The sequence below is a fragment of the Micromys minutus genome (genome assembly GCF_963924665.1).
Source record: "Micromys minutus genome assembly, chromosome: 13".
Lineage (NCBI taxonomy): Eukaryota > Metazoa > Chordata > Mammalia > Rodentia > Muridae > Micromys > Micromys minutus.
Window position 1 is genome coordinate 12,641,509 of NC_137982.1, and position 18,086 is coordinate 12,659,594.

Consider the following 18,086-nt stretch of genomic DNA (forward strand, 5'->3'; position numbering starts at 1 on the left):
ACACACCAGATGAGAGCACCAGATTTTATTACAGATGGTTGGGAGACAGAATGCAGTTGCTGAGAATTGAACTCAGGACCTCTGGAAGATCAGTTAGTGGTATTAGCCGCTGAGGCATCTCTCCAGCCCCATAAACTCATCTTTGACAACTAAAAATATTCCTTTTAATAGTTTATCTGCCATGATCAAGTTGGATGTATTCTTGTTGTTCAGGGATATTTCTACATATGGTTCATTAAATGTAATAAATCCTTAAAAATGGACTTAAAAACAAAATCATGTGATCATTTAAAATATGCTAAAATACCTTATTTAAAATCTAATATGCTTTTATGGGCAAAGTCCTGGGGCAAATTGGACCAGAAAAACATACGTAATCATAATAAAGGTTATATATTTCAAACCCAAAATAAAGGCTACATACTACAACCCTCATCATCTTAAATATAAAACCCTTTAATTACAGAGCAATAGTCATAAAACTGTTTGGTATTGGTGCACAGACAGGAAGGTAGATCAATTAAATACAATTGAAGTTTCAGAAATGAACCCACATACCTATGGAAAGAGTTTTCATTGGAATGAAATGCTAAAGTCAGAGTTTTAAGGTGGGGAAAAATGAGGGCTGCATGTGAAATTGTTGGTGTATTTGCAGTGAAGGAATAATTTCACCTTGGCTTGCACAACAATACTCTACACCCCTTCCAATTCTCTGTTACTTTCATCATTGTAATCAACTGATTACTTCTGGTGTGGGTTTCATTTCAGCATGGTAAGCAGTCTCTTTTACTGCAATCCTTTCCCAGTATTCTAAATGGGGATGGGGGAGGGGACTGTCATTCCTACTTTCTTCATCTCTTAAAATTCCACTTACATGTCACATTTGCAGTGGTTTTCCTTCTTTCCCCGCTTATTGTTATACATGTCTTTCTACTTGATGCAGAATTACTAAAGTGCAAGGTAAGTACAACACACCAGGGCCAGAGTCAAGTATGGGCCTGATGTTTTAAAATTTCTGTCTCACCTAGAAGGTAGTGACACACAGAATAAGATTTTTAAGTCCATACATAAGTCAGGGGTGTTTCTCCTGATGCATTAAAAACGTGTTGCCTTGTAAATGTTCAGAAGGCAAGTGAATGCTTGCATTGCCTCAGATCATACATGATGTTACTTCACAGGCCTTCAGTTTTCTTCAGTACTGGTCACATTCCCTGACAAAAGCTCACTTACTTGTCTGGACATTTGTTTCTCCTCAATCACCTCAGTTAAACACTTTAGATCACTGATTCTTAAACGCTGACCATTTAGTAAAATTGCTCATGTTGTATTGATCCCTCCCCTAGTCATAAGACTATTTTTGTTGATACTTCATAACTGTAATTATGCTACTGTTATGAATTGTAATGTAAATATCTTTGTCATCCAATGGTTAGAAGACCCCTGTGGTTCTAAAGAAAATGGATGCATCTAGAGAATATCATCCTGAGTGAGATAACCCAGTCACAAAAGAACAGACATAATATGCAGTCACTGATAATTAGATACTAACCACAGAAAGCTCTGAACACCCCAGAAACAACTCACAGACTATATGAAGTTCAAGAAAAAACAAAGGCCAAAAAAAAAGAAAGAAAATGAAAAACCATTATGCTTAATCTTTACACACCAAGAAATCTTTGATTATTTCCAGGTTACATCTTGTTTATGCTCATGGTAACTAGTAAGATTTTAATGCATACTATCAAACCTTTAAAAAAGTTAAGTACTGACAAAAATGTATTTATATACTTTTATGCAAAAATGCTTAAAATCTGTACATTTATCTTTGTTTTTAAAATAAAGTTGTTCAATTTAAATAAATAAATAAAAATGAAGAAAAGAAGACCCCTGTGAAAAGGTGATTTGACATCCTCTTCAAAGGAGTCATGGCCCCCATGTTAAAAACCACTGCATTAGTTAATTAACTGTATGTATCTATAAAACAGAAGCTATTAAGATTTTTGAAACCTTACATTTTTTTCAGTGTTAATTCCTTTGTTGTCATTTATTCCATTATCTTTCTATGTTATTGGATGTATCTCAAGTATTGTATCATGATACAATTACTTTTTCAAGGAAGAAGAGCACAGATATCAACACGGAGGTGTAGATAAACTTAGAAGAGAGAGGACAAGAATGGAGAAATATGAACTTCCTTAGTGTCGATAGGGTGAATAGCCATGATCTTTATGACCAAGATTACTATAAGCTTTCATGCACAAATAATCTACTATTTAACACTAATCAAAATAAAAATGTACTGACAATAAGTTCAATTTCTTTCAAGCACACTAAACTATACCCTAAAGGAATATTGACAGTCTACTACTCACGGTCAGTAGTTCTAACATTCGATGGTGCTACGTCTTTTGGCTGATGTCAAGGTTTTATCCTTGTATTGCTTTCTCTTTTTCAGTTTCAACATTGTTCTCAAATCCTGAGCTCTGTGGATAGAATTTTAGTTGGGGTGGGAGTGAGGAAGAGAAGAGGAGAGAAGAGACCCAAAAAGAGGGATGATGAGGAGAGATGTCATAAAATCCATATAAAGAGCACTGGAGCTTTCTAAGTCAAAAGACTAAATGATTCTTGAAGAAGAGAAAAACAATCTCTGCAAACAGACAAATAGCAGTGAGGTCCTTTTTCCTAGATGATGCTTTGAAAATAACTGGTAGTTACTGGTAGTGGAGTTACAGCAAAGTGGGGCTGCGGAGAAGTGAATGATCTTGTGTTAACTTTCTTATCCTTCTCTTTGCTTTGCCTAAAGGAACAGTGGGCATGCTGCATCTCTTTCCTGCATTGCCAGAGTATAAGTAAGGATCTCTTCTGTTTTTACCTATCAAATTTTGATTTATAGTCTACTCACCCTTTTTGTTATGAATCACCAAAACTGATTCTGATATGTAGAACCAAATTCTTTTTTTTAACTGTCCTAAAACGTATACCTTCGAAGTAGTCAGAAATGAGTCAAAACCATTAAAGTCTCTGGAACCAAAAAGAGATGGAATGTGTCTATGCATTCTCCTCCACTCCTATTATACCATAACTAGACACTGAACACCAACATTTACTTCAGACTAACATTCACTTTTTACTCAAGCACCATATTTTTCTCATCAGCATATCTTCTCTTGATTCTAAATATATTTTTACTTTATAGTTTTCTGTCTTCTCAGTATAGATGTTATTTTTCCACAAAATGAATTTAATGTGTCATTTTCTGTTTCCTCTGTATTTACTTTACAAAAGGTATAGCATTAATAATTTTTCTCTATGCCTAACATTGCACTCTGAGTTAGAAATCTAGACAACACTGCATTTCCCTTTGCCCATTAAAAACTCTCTTTAAAAAAAAAACCTTTCCATAAAAACCTTTCCATAAAAACCTTTCCACAGGCAGCTCATTGCAAGGAAGCATGCTCATATGGCACATACTCACTGTGGGACTCTGTTAACCCCAGGAGGCCCCAATTATGGTCAGGTTAAATATTAAAGTAATTCCTTTCGCAAGGGTTATTGTAAGTGGGGAGCCCTAAAGGCAGAATATTTCTCCAGCTTGCCACACCCTGCCTACACCTGTGAGTGGCTTTTGATTTCCCTTCTTATAAACTCACTTGTACACATACAAACAGTTCTAACTTCACCAGAAAAGTGATGTAATCAATAAAAACAGAAGCAAATGTAAGTCATCTTCTTCTAAAAATTATATGTCCATTTAGCCAAGTGTTCACTTTATAGAAAGTTTCAATAGCCATGTACATAAAATTACCATTAATAAGACTCAATGGGTTGTATTAAAAGAACAAGGGAAAAGCATGCAGAGAGGGAGATGAACCAGAGAAGCATGAGGGGAGTGACTATGATAGAACACACTGGGATCTTCTTTTTTAAACTTTATTTTAAAAAACAAAGATAAAGAAAAAATTTAAACATTTTTGCATAAATGTATACAAATACAATTGTGTCAGTGCTTGGCTTTTTTATCTTTTTTTAAGGTTTGATACTCTGCATTAAGGTCTTACTAGTTACAATGAGCAAAAAGTACCTGTAAAACAGGATGTAACCTGGAATTAGTCAACATTTTCTTGGTGTGTAAGGATTGAGCATGACTTTTTTTGTTTGTTTGTTTGTTTGTTTCCTTTTCTTTTTTTCTTGAACTTCAAAAATTCTATGAGTTGTTTTGGGGGCAGTCAAGGCCTCTGGGTATAGCATCCCACTATCAGTGACTGCATATTATGTCTGTTCTTTTGTGACTGGGTTGTCTCACTCAGGATGATATTCTCTAGATGCATCCATTGTCTTAAGAATTTGGTTAAGTCATTGTTTCTGATGGCTGAGTAGTACTCCACTGTGTAAATGTACCACAATTTTTGTATCCATTCATCTACTGAAGGACATCTGGGTTCTTTCCAGCTTCTGACTATTATAAATAGAACTGCTATAAACATTGTGGTGCATGTATCTTTGTTGTATATTGGAGTGTCACTGGGGTATATGCCCAGAAGTGGAATAGCTGGGCCTTCAGGTAGTACTATGTCCAATTTTCTGAGGTATCACCAGACTGATTTCCAGAGTGGTTGTATCAGTTTAAAACACCACCAACAGTGGAGAAGTGTTCCTCTTTCTCCGCAACCTCGCCAGCATCTGCTGTCATCTAAGTTTTGGATCTTGGCAATCTGAATGGTGTGAGGTGGAATATCAGGGTTGTGTTGACTTGCATTTCCCTGATGGCTAAGGATGTCAAGCACTTCCTAGATGTTTCTCAGGAATTCGATATTCCTCAATTGAGAAAGTTTTGTTTAGCTCTCTACCCCAATTTTTGAGTAGAATTGTTTGATTCTCTGGTGTCTAGATTTTGAGTTCCTTGTATACCTTGGATATTAGGCCTCTATCTGATGTGGAGTTGGTAAAAATCTTTTCCCATTCTGTTGGCTGCGTTTTGTTTTCTTGACAATGTCCTTAGCCTTACAGAAACTTTGCAATCTCATTAAGTTCCATTTATTAATTTTTGACCTAAGACCTTGAGCCATTGGTGTTTTGTTCAGGAAATTTTCTCCTGTGCCTATATGTTCTAACGTTTTCCCTACTTTCTTATCTAATAGTTTCAGTGTATCTGGTTTATTGTGAAGATTTTTGATCCACTTATGTTTGAGCTTTGTGCAAGGAGATAAGAAAGGGTCTATTTTCATTTTTTTTTTCATGCTGAGTGCCAGTTGGACCAGCACAATTTGTTGAATAAGCTGTCTTTTTTCCATTGAAAGTTTACAGCTCCTTTGTCAAAAATCAGGTGACCATATACATGAGGGCTCATTTCAGGATCTTCTATTCTATTCCATTGATCCACGTGCCTATTTCTGTACCAGTACCATGCAGTTTTCAGCACAATTGCCTTGTAATATAGCTTGAAGTCAGGGATAGTGATTTCCGCAGATGTTTTCTTATTGTTGAGGATGGATTTCGCTATTCCAGGTCTTTTGTTATACCAGATGAAATTGCACATTGATTTTTTCCAACTCAATGAAGAACTGGGATGGAATTTTGATGGGGATTGCATTGAATCTGTAGATTGCTTTTGGTAGGATGGCCATTATTGAAATGTTGATCCTTCCAATCCATGAGCATGGGAGGTCTTTCCATTTTCTGAGATCTTCCTCAATTTCCTTCTTTAGAGGTTTGAAGTTCTAGTCATGCAGTTCCTTCACTTGCATTCCAATGTTTGCTGTTATGGGAGAGCTGGGTTCTGGTGTTGCAGGTTGTCTTGGTTTCCTTGGGATATACGCTTTCCCTTTTCTCTTGCCATCTTGTTGTCAGTAATATGTTCTTTCCTTTCCCTTCTATCTGTTCTGTGTCGCTGGATATCCACTGGTCCAGGTGGCAGATGATCCGAGCCCTGTTCTGCACCTAAATTCGCAGGGTAGAAACAGAGGTTCCAATGCTGTGTTAATGGTCTCTGGATCAGTCAGGGCAGGGGTGCGCTTTTCATGCACACTCGGCAGAGATCTCTATGCTCCCTGGCTGCCCAGATCCCCTCCTCACCAAACTTTAAACCTTTGGTAGCTGCTGGTTCAGGTGGCAGATAGGCCGAGCCCTGTTCTTTGCCCCTAAGTCACTGGGTGGAAGCAGAGGTTCCAATGCTGTGTTCCTGGTCCCTGAATTAGGCAGGGTGGGGTGCGCTTTCCGTGCGCACTCCGCAGAGATCTCTCTGCTCCCTGGCTGCCCATATTTCCTACTCACCAGTCTCACTCTTCCTCTTACATACCACACTAATAAATATCTTCATTTTCCTTTTATGTCATCTGTTTTTCAAAGTTCCAATGGCAGAAAGTTTGTGAAACTTACCTTTGCAAATCTGGGCTATGTAACACAATAATCACCAATTCTATTCATTTCATTCTTTATTAATGAGAATTTGAATATTTTCTCTGATATTAAATGATATTTTGAATTTATTTTTAACATTTCATATGTTTGTGATGTACTTTGATCCTGCCAACCACCCACTGCCTACCTCCAATCCCTCTAGAGAAGAAAAAAACATTTTTCTATCACAGACATATCCTGTTAATACTGTTCATGTGCATAAGGTTATTGGACCATCTACTGTGACCTGTGGAACTTATTAATGGCAAGACATGCAAAGAAACATGATGCTTCCTCATCAATTAGCACCTGTGTATAGCTACTATGACAAGACTGGGACCCATGAAACCCCTCCTTTATATTGGGATCCTACCTGTATTGATCCTGTGTGAGCCTTGTGTAGATAAAGTAACCACAGCTACTAGGCCATTGCCATGTGAAATCTAGAAGACAGCATTCCATGACTTTCTGCATCTTCCTCTGGCTCTTATATTATTTCTGCCCCATTTTTAGTAATATTCTATGAGTCCAGACTGAGGAGAGTTTAATGTAGATACATATTTATAGCTGATCTTTCAAAGCCATTTTCAGGATTTGGGCCTGTTCCAAGCTGTGCATTGGCCATTATACTGAAGAAAGATTCTCTGTTCAAGGGTGAGAGCAGTATAAGATTTTGTGTATATGCATAAATTTTTAGAAAGCAGTCTGACAACATGACTATTTAAAAAAATAACAGTAGAACATTGTCCCTTAAGTACCTTAAAAGCTTCTCTGACTGACATGGGCATTTTGAATTGACATTAACATGACTGAAATCACATTTGTGGAATGTATTAGTTAAATGCATATTACAAAGTATTTAAATGCTTGAGACTCTGGGATGAGGGGACAACATTTGAAGCACCACATTACATTTTTTGGACTTCATAATAATCTTCTGGTCATGCAATAATGTGGAATTCATTTAGTTCAACCTACAAAAGCCCTAATCATTTTTAACAGTTTCAATACTGTTTGAAAGTCCAAAGTCTTCTCTTAAACTCAAAGTAATTTCTTCATTGAATCTCCTTGTAAAATTTGAGAGCAAATTAAAAACTTAAAATGTACCCTGGCATAGAGTGTACATTACCAAGGAACAGTCAATAACCAGGGACACAGGTGTAGTGAGACAGTATTCCAAGTAGCCAGGAGCAGAGATGTATCTGTTGAGCATGCAGAAAGTGCACTCCCTGATTGGTTCAGGGGAGCAGAAACCCTGCTTTGGGTGTTTCCAGCAGTAGGCCCGTGAATGCAGAACAGGCTTTTAGGCCATCAGACACCAGGAGCAGCGGAGATCCAGGGACACAGGTCAGATACAAAAGAGAGACAAGAACAAATCACTGACAACAAGACCACTTATTATCACAGACAACAAGATGGCAAGAGGAAAGTGAAAGAACATACCCCAGGGAAACCATGACAACCTGGCAACACCAGAACACAACTCTCCCATCACACAAAACAGCAGAATACAGAAATACTCCAGAAAAGGAAGACTCAGACTTGAAATCATACCTCACAATGATGATGGAGATCTTAGAGAAACACATGAATAACTCCTTTAAACAACCACAGGAGGACACATATAAAAAAATAGAATCTATTAAAAAGGAAACACAAAAAAGCTCCAAGAAATACAGGGAAACACAACAAAAGAGATGAAGGAATTGAAATGGAAATAGAAAAAATAAAGAAAACACAAAAAGAGACAACCCTGGGGATGGAAAACCTAAAAAAGAAATCAGGAGTCATGGGTGAGAAGGAGATCTGGCCAGCTAGGGAGCAGAGTGATCTCTGCCTAGTGTGCAGAGAAAGTGCGCCCCTGACCTTCCTGATCCAGGGACCAGAAACACAGCATTGGAACCTCTGTTTTTACCCTGCAAATATGGAGCACAGAGCAGGGCTCGGCCCATCTGCCACCTGGGCCAGTGGAGATCCAGGGACACAGACTAGATAGAAGGGAAAGGCAAGAACATATAACTGAAAACAAGATGGCAAGAGGAAAGCAAAAAAGTATATGCCAAGGATACCAAGACAACCTGGCAACACCAGTACCCAGCTCCCCCATAACAGCAAGCATTGGAATGACAAACACTCCAGAAAACTAAGACTCAGATTGAAAATCATACCCCAAGACGCTGATAGAGATCCTTAAACAGGAACGGGAGGAAAAGCAAAAAGAATCAGAAACTTTTAAAGAGGAAACAACAAAAACACTCAAAGAACTAGAGGAAAACAGAACCAAAGAGATGAAGGAATGGAAGAAGGAATTAAAAATGGAAATTGACACAGTAAAGAAAACACTAAAAGAGATAACCCTAGAGGAAGAACACCTAAAAAAGAAATCAGTAGTGACAGAAGCAAGCATTTCCATTAGACTACAAGAGATGAAAAAGAAAATCTCGGGGTCAGAAGACAACATTGTAAACATTGACAAAACAGTCAGGAAAGATGCAAAAATCAAAAAGCTCCTAACCCAAAATGTCCAGGAGATCCAGGACACAATGAGAAGACCAAACCTAAGGATAATAGTTATAGAATACGGAGAAGCATAACAACTAAGAGGCACAGTAAATATCTTCAACAAAATCATAGAAGAAAACTTCCCTGCCCTTAAGAGGGAAATGACCACAAGCATAAAAGAAGCCTTCAGAACTCCAAATAGGTTCGACCAAAAAAAGAAATAACTCCCGACACATAATAGTCAAAACACCAAGTTCCCAAAGCAAAGAAAGAATACTAAAAGCAGAAAGGGAAAAAGGTCAGGTAACATATAAAGGCAGGCCAATCAGAATCACACCCGATTTCTCAACAGAGACTATGAAAGCTAGAAGAGCCTGGACAGACATCATGCACACCCTAAGAAAGCACAAGTGCCAGCCCAAGCTGCTATACTCAGCAAAATTATCAATCACCATAGATGGAGAGATGAAGATATTTCAAGACAAATCTAAATTTACACAATGTCTGACCACAAACCCAGCATTAAAACGAATTTTAGGTGGAAAACCCAATACAATGAGGGAAAATACAGCCTAGTAAAAACAAGAAAATTCCTAAGCAAGAAAACCAAAAGAAGAAAAAGTCACAGACACAACTCAACCTACAAAAGCAATAATAGCAGGAAACAGAAACAACTATTCCTAGATATCTATTAACATAAATGGACTCAACTCTCCAATAAAGAGACATAGGCTATCAGATTGGATACATAAACAAAATCCAGCCTTTTGCTGCATACAGGAAACTCATCTAGAGACAAAGACAGACACTATCTCAGAGTAAAAGGGTGGGAAAAAAACTTCGAAGCAAACAGCCCCAAGAAGCAAGCTGGAGTGGTTATTCTAATATTGAATAAAATAAATTTCCAACCAAAAGTTATCAAAAAAGATAAGGAAGGACACTTTTTACTCATTACCGGGGAAATATTTCAAGAGAATCTGTCAATGCTAACATATATGCTCCAAATAAAAAAGCACCCACATTCATAAAAGAAACCATACTAAGGCTCAAAACACACATTTCACCCCACACAATAATAGTGGGAGACTTTAATACCCCACTCTTACCAATGGACAAATCATGGAAACAGAAACTGAACAAGGACACTGTAAAACTAGCAGAGACTATGAAATAACTAGAATTAATAGATATCTACAAAACATATCATCCTAAGTAAAAGAATACATCTTCTTCTCAGCACCCCATTACACCTACCCGAAAATTGACCACATAATTGTACAGAGAACGAGCCTCAATCAATATAACAAGATTCAAATACTCCCATGTATCCTCTCAGATCACCATGGTCTACGGCTGGTCTTTAACAACAACAAAGACAACAAAATTCCACATACACATGGAAACTAAACAATGATCTGTTAAATGATAGCATGGTCAAAGAAGAAATAAAGAAAGAAATTAAGGATTTTCTAGGATTCAATGAAAAGGAAAACACAACATACCCAAACCTATGGGATGCAATGAAAGCAGTACTGAGAGGAAAACTCATAGCCCTAAGTGATTCCAAAAGGAACCTGAGAGAGCTCACATCAGCAACCTGACAGCACAGCTAAAAGCCCTAGAATAAAAGGAAGCAGATACACCCAAGAAGAGTAGATGGCAAGAAATAATCAAAATTAGGGAAGAAATAGACCAAATAGAAACAAAAAGAACCATTAAAAAATCAACAAAACCAAGAGCTGCTTCTTTGAGAAAATCAACAAGATTGATAAACCCCTAGCCAGACTAACTAGAGGGCAAAGAGAGAGTATACAAATTAACAAAATCAGAAAGGAAATCGGAGACATAACAACTGAAACTGAGGGAATTCAAGAAATCATCAGATCCTACTACAAAAGCCTATACTCCTCAAAGTTGGAAAATGTGGAGGAAATGGATGAATTCCTAGACAGATACAAGATCCTGAAGTTAAACCAGGACCAAGTAAACCATCTAATTAACCCCATAACACCTAAAAAAATAGAAGAAGTCATCAAAAGCCTCCCAACCAAAAAAAAAACCAAGTCCAGATGGGTTCAGTGCAGAATTTTATCAGACATTTATTGCGGACATAACATTAATAATCTCCAAACTATTCCACAAGATAGAATCAGATGGAATACTACCTAACACATTTTTTGAGGCTACAATAACCCTCGTTCCTAAAGCACACAAAGACCCTACAAGGAAAGAGAACTTCAGACCAATCTCACTTGTGAACATAGATGTAAAAATACTCAACAAAATCCCTGCAAACCGTATCCAGAAACACATCAAAACGATAATTCACCATGACCAAGTAGGCTTCATCCCAGGGATGCAAAGATGGTTTAAAATAAGAAAATCCATCAATGTAATCCACCATATAAACAAACTCAAAGAACAAAATCACATGGTCATCTCACTAGATGCTGAGAAAGCATTTGACAAAATTCAACACCCCTTCCTTTTAAAAGTCCTAGAAAGAACAGGAATCCAAGGTCCATACCTAAACATGGTGAAAGCAATATACAGCAAACCAACAGCCAACATCAAACTTAACGGTGGGAAACTTGAAGCAATCCCACTAAAATCAGGGACTCGACAAGGCTGCCCACTCTCCCCCTACCTATTCAACATAGTACTGGAAGTCCTGGCTGAAGCAATTAGACAGCAAAAGGAGATAAAGGGGATACAAATAGGAAAGAAAGTAGTAAAAACATCACTCTTTGCAGATGACATGATAGTGTACTTAAGTGACCCCACAAATTCCACCAGAGAACTCCTACACTTGATAAACAAGTTCAGAAAAGTGGCTGGATACAAAATTAACTCAAACAAATAAGTAGCCTTCCTATACTCAAAGGACACACATGTGGAGAGAGAGATTAGGGAAAAGATACCCTTCACAAGAGTCACAACAACTATGAAATAACTTGGTGTGACTCTAACTAAGCAAGTGAAGGACCTGTATGACAAGAATCAAACCTCTAAAGAAGGAAATCGAGGAAGATCTCAGAAAATGGAAAGATCTCCCATGCTCTTGTATTGGAACATTCAACATTTTAAAAATGGCCATCCTATCAAAGCAATCTACAGATTCCATGCAATCCCCACCAAAATTCCAACGCAGTTGTTCATTGAGTTGGAAAGATGGAATAACAAAAGACCTAGAATAGCAAAATCTATCCTCAACAACAAGAAAACATCTGCAGGAATCACTATCCCTGGCCTCAAGCTATATTACAAGGCAATTGTGCTGAAAACTGCATGCTACTGGAACCGAAATAGGCACATGGATCAATGGAATAGAATAGAAGATCCTGAAATGAGCCCTCATGTATATGGTCACCTGATTTTTGACAAAGGAGCCGTAAACATTCAATGGAAATAGGACAGCCTATTCAACAAATGGTGCTGGTCCAACTGGCACTCAGCATGCAAAATAATGAAAATAGACACTTTCTTATCTCTTTGTACAAATCTCAAGTGTAAGTGGATCAAAGACCACATTAAACCAGATACACTGAAACTATTAGATGAGAAAGTAGGGAAAACCTTAGAAAACATAGGCACAGGAGAAAATTTTCTGAACAAAACACCAATGGCTCAAGCTCTATGGTCAAAGATTGACAAATGGGACCTAATGAAACTGCAAAGCTTCTGTAAGGCTAAGGACATTGTCAAGAAAACAAAACGGCAGACAACAGAATGGGAAAAGATCTTTACCAACTCCACATCAGATAGAGGCCTAATATCCAAGTTATACAACGAACTCAAAAAGCTAGACACCAGAGAATCAAACAATCCTATTAAAAATGGGGTACAGAGCTAAACAAACCGTTCTCAATTGTGGAATATCGAATGGCTGAGAAACATCTGAGGAAGTGCTCGACATCCTTAGCCATCAGGGAAATGGAAATCAAAACAACCCTGAGATTCCACCTCACACCAGTTAGATTGGCCAAGATCCAAAACTCAGATGATAGCAGATGGTGGGGAGGTTGGTTGCAACGAAAGCGTAAACACTTCTCCACTGTTGGTGGGGTTGTAAACTGATACAACCACTCTGGAAATCAGTCTGGCAATACCTCAGAAAATTGGACATAGTACTACCTGAAGACCCAGCTATTCCACTTCTGGGCATATACCCCAGAGACACTTTAATACACAACAATGATACATGAACCACAATGTTCATAGCAGCAATATTCATAATAGCCAGAAGCTGGAAAGAACCCAGATGTCCTTCAGTAGATGAATGGATACAAAAATTGTGGTACATTTACACAATGGAATACTACTCAGCCACCAGAAACAATGACTTAACCAAATTCTTAAGAAAATGGCTGCATCTAGAGAATATCATCCTGAGTGAGATAACCCAGTCACAAAAGAACAGACATAATATGCAGTCACTGATAGTGGGATGCTAACACCAGAGGCTCGCACTGCCCAAGAAACAACTCACAGTCAGTGTGAAGTCCATGAAAAAAAGAAAATAAAACAAAAAAAAATTCATGCTCCATCTTTACACACCAAGAACAAATTGACAAATTCCGGGTTACACCCTGTATCACATATAGTTTTTGCTCATTGTAAAAAAAAAAAAAAAAATAGGAAGAGTGTAACATAGGTGCACAGTATCCTCAAACTACATTTGGACCTTCGAAGACAATTAAAACTCGTCCCTTTGAGAGAAGTTTAATGGTGGATATTTTTAATCCCAGCACTCAGGAGAGAGAGAGAGAGAGAGAGAGAGAGAGAGAGAGAGAGAGAGAGAGAGAGAGAGAGAAAGGATTTTGTTATGTATTAAATTATAGTCTGGTCTCTATAAACTCCATGAGCCACATGATCTTTAAAAAATATATTCAGCCTAGTCACTGTGGCTGTGGTTTTCACAGCTTTCAACACCTGTATCCAAGGCCATTTAGTGAGACCTTGACTCAAAAACAAATAAACAAAAATTATCATCACTTTATATGATTATTATACACTGATAAGAAAGAATATGGGGTAATGACTGGGGTGGAGTGCATCTCAGTCTGTTCCATTACAGGGATCGGGTTGCTCAGGGTAGCAAGACTCTGGAAGTTGGACCACGCTTACCCAGTACTGTCGTTTGGCTGGTGTCAGGCTGAGGGAAACGACAGGGCACTGATCCAGAGATGGGAAGCACAGTGTATGGTGCCGAGGATGGTCATCCAGAGCAGGCTTGGAGATCCCTGGAACTGTGTCGAAGCAGGTGCCATCTTGTTTTCAGGTTCTGGGACACCCAGGCACCACTAAATCCCATGGAAGAGCTGACAATGGAGTGGGGGACTGCAATCTGGATCTAGCTCTGGGCTTAGAGGAAAGTGGGAGGATCTCCAGCTGGTCCCATGGTGGGGGGTCCTTGGATTGTGGGCAGAGGGCTTGGTGGTGGCCACTGGAGATTAGATGGCAGCTCTGTAAGCAAATGGCTTCTCTACAGTTCTCCATGGCAAATCACAATGAAAAGGAAGTCCATGGTTTTAAAACATTTATTCTCATGATGGAAGGTTGATGAGTAAATCCGTATCCCACTTCTCAGAGTGGGTCTGAGTTTAAATACATATTGAAGGGAGGAGTGTCTGGGAAGAAAAGCTAATTGGCTAAGTAAACTTCTAGGCCTTTAGGTATCTCATTATAATGAAGATCTGTATTGAGCCTAAGTGATCTGTGGTTACTTCCTCTACCAGTGGAGAGGTTTAGGGCATTGCCCTTACATGACTGATGGCTATGAATTTATGGAGGGCTGTGGATAGAGGCTTGGTTTGGGGGAGAAAAATGAAACTCCTACTATCCCTTTCAGAGTCACCTGGGTCTCGAGCCTCATCTCAACTGGGAACCAGATTGCCTTCACAATCACACAGTGAAGACATGATCTTCAAGAGTAAAGAAGATGTAACTGACAAGGGACCAAAGGAACTTTACCAATTATAGTATTGGTTTCTATCATTTAAGCCTAGTGATTTTTAAATGAATACTTTAATAGCATTCATTAAAATACAATACATGTTAATATATTTAATATATACTATATAATGTAGTATATAATTTATAGAATATATTATATATAATACAATGTATATGAAGTATGCACATATGTTAAATGTGATTATTACATATATATATATATAAAATATATATATAATTTTCCTTAGACATTATCTCAGTATTTATAAACTAACATTTGAGTGACAAGAATAATAGCTTGAATTTCAGAAATTTCCAAGTGGTTCACTAGTGTAGGGATTCAACTTCACATACAATAGTCTAAAATGTCCATTCACTACAATTGCTACTTTAGCTGCAGAACACCAACTAAGTTCTCATTACTTGAATTTCTTTCTTCATTATAATCACTAGATATAAAATATTGGTCACAGCAATTGACTACCCTTCATGAAACTAAATGTCTTTGTTTTGGAGATTTTCCAAGAACAAAAACTCAGGTTGAACATTTCAGATAGAAACAACAGACTATGTATTCATGCAATTAAATGTGAAAGTCATTTCATTTTAGAACACAATATAGTTGGATTAAATTTTCTAGTTTAACTTTTTCAGATTTTTATACAAGTATTACATTTACATTATTTCTACCAGTCCATACACTTGAGTACCCAACCCCTATGAAGAGCAGATGCCACATAACTACAGCAGAAAATAAAAGACGATTTAACTCTTTCTTTCCACTTTTATACATTACATAAACATGACCTTCCTAAACAAGGAGGTTTCAAAAGTCCTTTTCACCACCCAGAACCTGTACCCATTTTGTCTACCTGATATCAATGGACAACTGAGTTTAGAGAAAAAAAGAAGGTAAAAGCATAGTTAATATCAGTCCAAGAGTATATTGTGGAAAAAATAAACAATGGAGAAAAAATACTAAATTATGGGCAAACTATGTGGGAAGAAAGAAAACCTCGTAGTACATGTGAAATTTGAACAAAGAAGGACCTGTAGTGTTGACTTCATATTAGAGAGATAAGGGGTGATGATGATGGAGTGCATAGTACAAAAGTAGTTCAAGAACAAACTCTCAGTGCTTAGATCACAAAACATGACAAACATTTAGGAGATTGTACACTCATTATACAACATACATTATACAACACGGATATGTATTTAAATGTCTCTTCTTATAAAAATTTATATTTTCGTGTGAAAAAAAATGAAAAGTGTATTGCAAACTAGAGGAATGAAAATTTTGTGCATGTATGGCAGATTCAGAATGGTGACTCCAATGTGTTCATAAGAAGGCAGGAAACATCAATGTGAGAATAATGAACCCCACCTAGCAATAATTATAACCAGTTCGTTGCTGGTATATAGGCAACACAGAATTTATTTGAGATTACTATCAGCTAAAAATTCCAAACACCGCTGAATTAAATAAGAAAAATAAGATCAAGTTGTGCATAGTGGTTCACCCCACTAATCCTAGCACTAAGGAGGCAAAGGTGGACTGATCTCTACTACCTCAAGGCAAACATTCTGTATATAGAAAATTCTAGAACATCTAGATCTTCATAGAGAGAGACATTGCCTGTTAAAAATTTTGTTTAACAAAAGAAAAGTAATACTATCTAAAGAATTTTTCATGACATGAAAATGGGGGAAAGGGTTTGCTCCAAAAGCTACAAGCTATCCAAATGGAGAGTGATAACTGAATTATAAAACTTTGGGGGAATGATAATTTGAGCAAAGAGAAACACAAAAAAAATTTGTGTGTATATGTTTTAGAGACCCCTTTCCCAAGACTATCAAAATCAAGAAAAGAGGTATAGTGTAACATGCAAGACATATGCAAGAATGTCTAATTTAAATATCTTTAAGATTGCCATTCAGAGAGAAGATAATACATGTGTCAATCATGTCAGAGTCCTAGGCAGCTAATGGGAATTAGTAGGTACATCATTTTGTTCTGTTGAAGATGTTTCTCAGAGCTGCTTTCATATCCCTATTCCTCAAACTATAAATAAAGGAATTCAACATGGGCGTGACCACAGTGTAGATCACAGCCACAATGGCATTTTTGTCATTATTGTTATTAGATGAGGGGACGCAATATAGTCCAATGATGGCTCCATAGTACAAAGAAACCACACAGAGGTGAGAACCACAGGTTGACAAGGCTTTGCAAATTTCCTTGATGGAGTTTTCAGAATGGTGACTCCAATGTAGCTATAAGAGACCAGAATGCATATGAATGGCAGAGTAATAACCAAATTACCTAAAACAAAAATAATGAGGTTATTGATGGTGGTGTCTGATCTGGACAGCTTCAGCAAAGTAGAGAGGTCACAAAAATAGTGTGGGATGGTATTGTTCTAAAGTGAGATATGCGAGCCAAGAGGAGTGTTTGCATTGGCTAAAGATAATGCCCAAGACATGACTACTAGAAGAACACAGAGGCTCAGATTCATTATGATAGTGTAGTGGAGAGGGTGGCAGATGGCCACATACCTGTCATATGCCATGGAGGTCAGAAGAAAGCTATCAATGGTTCCAAAAACTATAAAAAAAAATTCACCTGGGAAACACAGCCAGTATAGGAGATTGACTGAGTGTGTGTCAGCATATTCACAAGCATCTTTGGAACTGTGACTGAAGAGAAAGAGATGTCTGTGAAGGCCAAATGACTGAGGAAGAAGTACATGGGAGGTGTGGAGATGAGAGTCCAGTCTAATGGGCAGGATGATGAGCAGGTTCCCCTTTGTGGAGAAAGAGGAACTCTTTTCCCCTGTTGGTGGGGTTGTAAACTGATACAACCACTCTGGAAATCAGTCTGGTGATTCCTCAGAAAATTGGACATAGTACTACCTGAAGACCCAGTTATTCAACTCCTAGGCATATACCCCAGAGACGCTCCAACATACAACAAAGACACATGCACCACAATGTTCATTGCAGCTCTATTTATAATAGTCAGAAGCTGGAAAAAACCCAGATGTCCTTCAGTAGATGAATGGATACCAAAATTGTGGTACATTTACACAATGGAGTACCACTCAGCCACCAGAAAGAATGACTTAACGAAATTCTTAAGAAAATGGTTGTATCTAGAGAATATCATCCTGAGTGAGATATCCCAGTCACAAAAGAACAGACATAATATGCAGTCACTGATTAATGGGACA

General features: G+C 37.7%; 1 pseudogene across 1 annotated transcript in view; it reads right to left on the reverse strand.

Moving 5' to 3' along the window:
* Positions 1-16,860: 16,860 nt before the first annotated feature.
* LOC308428840 (olfactory receptor 1J21-like) overlaps positions 16,861-18,086 on the reverse strand; it is a 4,105-nt pseudogene continuing 2,879 nt past the window's right edge. Inside the window, exon 2 of the transcript in view lies at positions 16,861-17,689. The product of the transcript in view is annotated as an olfactory receptor 1J21-like (transcript). The remainder of the gene's footprint in view (positions 17,690-18,086) is intronic.